Below are 5,843 nucleotides of genomic sequence, written 5' to 3' on the forward strand. Positions count from 1 at the left end.
CCCAAACTCGGTAATTAGATTTCTGAGTCGGCAATTTAACGATTTTATTCCCAAGTCGGCAAACATAAGTTTTTTTTTCTAATTATTTTATTTCATTAATATTAATTGCCATATGACCGTATGGGTATGATAATAATATGTGATCGTAATATTACTAAATATATCATACTATCATGTGCTATAATTATGTAAACGAAAAATCATAACAATATAAATTAGTATTCTGGTATTCCGGGTATACTCCGAATATATTCGGCTTATCTACTATCTACAGAGAATTTTATTACACTAATACACTATTATATGTTTTGAATTTTGGCCAAGGTTGGTCGGCAATCGGCAATCGGCATACGCGCGTCGGGCACTCGGGTGATTTGTGAGACCATGACCAACGTGACTGTTCCAGTGTTGCATAGATAATATTGTAAGACTAATGGACTGTCGACCACGATTATCTATAAATATCTTTAATCGTACCAGTGTTGCCAGGTTGGGCGATTTTTCGCCAATTGGGCTATCTTTGTGTGTCTGCCGGCGACGAAAAATATGCATTGGCGATCGGTCGCCGATTGGGCTACTTTACCAATAGTATGCAGGCGATTTTGGCGATTGTAAAATAAATATATTTTTTTTTTTTTTATTGATCTTTAATATTATATTTTCGGCTTATATTATAGCCACGATTAAAGATAGAATGGTTGCCCATCGAATCTAGAAAAGTGTCTACCGAAATGAATCTCCATTATCAGTATTAAACAGCTGGAAATTTACGCTCTAGCGCTTATTTGTTGTAGTGATTCTAAATGAAATTACCTTTCAAATGTAAATTGCAGTTCCGTGATAGCCACTATGACATATAAGCGCTAGTGCTTAAGTTTCCAGCTGTTTAATTTAACTTTAATACTGATTATAGAGATTCATTTCGGTAGACACTTTTCAAGTATGAGAATCATACGTCGATGGGTAACCATACTATCTATAGCCGTGATTATAGCCATATCAAGTTTAACATAAATAATTATCACGGTTAAATATTATTGATAATTAAATTGATGGGCGGAGCAAACAGTGATATGACTGGCAGTCAGTGGTACCTGTGGTTTTTACCCTGAATATCTGATAATGAATTTTATTAATATATAAATCCACATAATGAATTTAATTAATATATAAATATAATTGATATAAATCACGGTTTAAAATATAAGGTTCTATGCATAATATGATGGTATATCAACATTTCCCGCATAAATTTAAATAATATTATAAATTATTATTTATTTTAAATAATCATAGGCCCAAAATGTCATACTTTGTTTTTTGTATTGGTAAATTGGTTGAATTACAGATTAATGTACAATTGTTTGTAATGGTATTTTTATATTATATATAATAATATTGTACCTATATTATGTATTATGAATATTGGGATTGCCAGTGATATTTTATATTTATATTTCAAAAGCAAAAGGTATATTTTGGTTATCTGTAGAAAGTGCAAGTGATATTTAACTATAATAGGTAATGTTATACCATTACTATATTAGTATTATTTATGCGTTCTTATTGTGTATTGCATTTAAACACCTATACACACAATTTTTGAATTTTTTTTTAGTATTTTTTACTTTTTATTTTTGTTAAAACTGTGTTATTGTGTAAAACTGTAATAAACTTTAAAATGGTGAATTATTCAAAATATGAAAAAAAAAATATAACGCGGATTGGGAAAACTTAGCATGCTTTTCAGGTATATTATTTAAATAACTTTTGTGGCTATAGCAGTGTAACATAATGTTAATAAAAATTGTACAACCTATAGGATGGCTTCAAAGAGCACCTGAAAAATGTTCAGGCAAAGGAGAAGCATATTGTAAGTTGTGTAGGACACTTAAAACTTAAGACTATACATTGTAGATGTGTGATACAAGTGATATTTGACTATAACATGGTTTATTTTTACATTACTATTATTTATTTGTACTTATTATGTATTACATTGACTTAAGAAACAGATTACTTTAAATTAAAAATCTTTTAAACCTACTTATGGTTTTAGGTTTCAATTATATTTGTATTTCTATAGAATCTTTTGTTATTTTCAGTTTGGCTCCAAGTTAAAATCCTTGATTTAAATACCTATTCATATCATTTTTTAATGTTTCTTCAGTATTTTAAAGAAAAAGTTAACTAGCTGAGCTATTTTAACACAAAATGTAATTGTTAATTTAATTGAGAAACCAGCCAAATCAGCCAATATGTTCAATACTTCAATGTTGTGGTATCTGCAGGATAGTGTAAGTGTTTACTGTTAAGACTTTAGACCATAGACCTTATACTACCCTATAAGGTCTATGCTTTAGACAGAACTCCTATCACAGAAAATAGCAACATTAATTTTTTTATGACGGCGATTTGGGCTACTTTTTAAACCACTAGATGGCGGCGATTTGGGCGATTTGGGGATACAATATTTGCGATATTGAATAATGGAAACCTGGCAACACTGAATCGTACTGTCAGTAGACTGTCGACTGAACGACAGCTTGTGTATGGATTACCAATATCACGTAACAAATAATGATAACAATAAAACAATAACAATAATCAACTAATGTAATGAAATTATTATTTACATTGATTAATGATTATTCTTTTAATTATGCACATCAATTAAACATTAATCCTAAATCTGATTTCAACAAAATACACAGGAGAAGACTATTGCCAAAAAGATTAGATTCTAATCCAAGTTCACAGGCAATATTTGATTTAAAAACTTTCTACAGATCTGAATTTAAAAAAGTTTTAGATACTCTGACAACATTAACTTCCGAACACTTAAAAAAATGGATTGCTACTGTTGAACCATTATTTAATCTTTTAAAAGTGCCTATGAGTAATAAAAATTCAGCAGAAGACTTTGAAAAGATAATAAATTTATTCCCTCCAGGATGTTCTGTATCCAATATTAAGGATTTTGATGCAGTTTACTCTGAATATCTTGTGCTGGCTCACCGTTGCAAGGACGCTAAAAACGTTTTGGATTTCTTAAATGTATCAGAAATGTATAAAAATATTTTGCCTAATATGAACAAGATATTAAGATTAATGTTTACAGCCCCTGTAAGTACAGCCTCCAATGAACGAGCGTTCAGTAAATTAAAACTAATAAAAAACTTTTTATGACCTACCATGAATGCTGATCGTCTTCAAAATTTAATGTTACTTAATATACTAACAAGGATATTTTAGATAAAATTGATACCAGGGTGCTCGTGAAGAAGTGGTCCCATTTGAAACATCGTAGAATAGAAGTATAAGAAACTAATCAAAAATTGTAAATGTTATGCAATCTTTTCAAAAATCTTTTTGAATAATTTTAGATGGTTAAAAAAAAAATAAATCCTAATAATTGTATTTTTATATTCCTAATATCATCAATACAACTACAATAAAATAATAATAATAAAAAACCCATCGCCGTCGCGACCCATCGCTAATATAAACAATAAACATTCAGTTAAAATGACATATATCTGCGGTCATTTTTTTAAGTTTTCCTTAGATTTCGACCTCCCGAAGCACTAACATTAGATTCACTTTCCCACCGGAAAAATAACTGAAATTGAAAATTGAAGTATTATTTCGAATAATTATCGTCCTATATTGTCAGTACAGACACAAGAAATTAAAATTACAAATAAAAGAGACACGTCTTTGTAAAATCAATATAGGTACATTCAACGCTCCACTCCGAATCTAAAATAGTAAACGACAGATTACTATTCAAAATACAAGATAGGTTAAAATGTTAAATGTGTTTAACATAAATAACATACTGAACTTTTTAAAAGGTATTGCATATAATTTTAATTTGCGAATGTAAATATTATTCTTTTATTTTATAATTTGTATACCAAATTCTTTATATTTAATATTTATACACTTCGAACTTTTTAAAAGATAAAACTGCATATAATTTTGATTTAAATAAAATAAAATTATCAATATTTTTTAAATATCTATATCAACTACATGATCGATATTTTAGTAATCGCTATATTTTATATATTTACTACATATTTTGCTCCTTTTAATTAGTTATTTTGGTTTCAATTTTATGACTGTCACAGAAATAATTTCACGATTTTACCGGATACCTACCATAATATTATATATTAAAAAATTGCAAATTAGTAAGCAGATAAGTACTTACGGATGTAAGGGGTTTGGTAAATAAATCTATGTAGCTGTGCTTTGTTGGCCCGGGACAAATAATTTTTCGATCAATACAGCGAAATTTGAAAAGAGGCGTCGACCTAAGTTGACCGGTCGTATGACTCGTATGGTGACTGTGGGGTGTTTACGGGGTGACAATCGACAGACGAAAAGCAGGGAGTGACGCCTGTATTTCTGCAATATAAGTCAAGATCTCTTATTTTATTTTTAAATTTGACTTCTAAGAATTATATTTATATTATACATTATATTGTGAATATATATTATGTATTATACCTACATATACATATTACATTACCTAGCCTAACCTATAATAATTAATAGCCATAACAGGCACACATTATTTTTATTATAGATACTTTATTTTAAAAGTAAAAAAAAGGTGGGTAAGCGGATATCGCTCTGCTGTAGTAGGTTACAAGTGGGTAACTGTATATGTGGGTAATTCGAATTCAATGATATAATATCATTGTATGCGAAATACGATTCTGAGCAGTAACGGTTTACCAGTGTGGATATTCTATATTATGTTTATACATATTGTTATATACTTATTATTAATACGGTAGCCGGTAAGTTGAATCAATATTATAAAATTACAACAAAATAACTAAAATCGTTATTCTTGGTTATTTAATATGTAACGTCGTCCAAATTTGAATATGAAATAACTTTTTTGGTTACATAATAACCTACTTACGTGAAACCTTGGTTTAAGTTTTCAATTCTTATCTATAAAAGATAAATATTTTAATGTATAATAAACTACAAAATCATTTTTTAATTTTATAGATGTTGTTAAAAATTGAACTTGAAATGTTTATTAAAAAATATTGTGAGTATGGATTTTTAAAATTTTTCAAACGCAATTGTAACAATATATTAGGATCCTTGTATTCAATTTTCAAGATTTTTTACCCATCAAATAACATTTTATTGACATTCATACGAAAAAAACTTCAAAAAGGTGGGTAAGTGGATGTCGCTCTGCTGTACAGTAGGTTAGAAGTGGGTCACTGTATAATGGACAGTATTAAATTTGAATTCAATGATATAATATCACTGTATAAGAAAAACGATTCTGAGCGGAGACGGTATATCAGTCTATGTATTAGACATATATATACTTATCTATGGTATTAAAAAAAAATTGACCTATAATAGGTACCTATAATAAATTCCAAATTAATCATATCATAATATCTATTAGGTACTTACAAGTTATAACGCGTTATACATCAACAAAAAACCGTGGTAAAATCATAGATATATAATAGTATACTTTAGAAGTTTCAAGTACCCAGTACCCACGAATAATATTATACAATCACAACAAAATAACTAAAATAGTTATCCTACGTTTTTAATATGTAATTTCGTCCAAATTTGTTCTTAAATGACTATAAAATAAACTGTGTAAATGTATTTTTAGATTTTTTGGTAACAGAATTAATTACTTACGTGGAATCTTGTTTTAAATTTTTAATTCTTAGATACAAAAATTGAACATTTTATAAATTTTTAACTACAAAATAATTTTTCAAATTAAGATTTGATAAATTTTGTCAAAATTTGATCTTTAAATGCTTATAAAAAAAAAT

Source organism: Acyrthosiphon pisum, chromosome A2 (genome assembly GCF_005508785.2).
Source record: "Acyrthosiphon pisum isolate AL4f chromosome A2, pea_aphid_22Mar2018_4r6ur, whole genome shotgun sequence".
NCBI lineage: Eukaryota > Metazoa > Arthropoda > Insecta > Hemiptera > Aphididae > Acyrthosiphon > Acyrthosiphon pisum.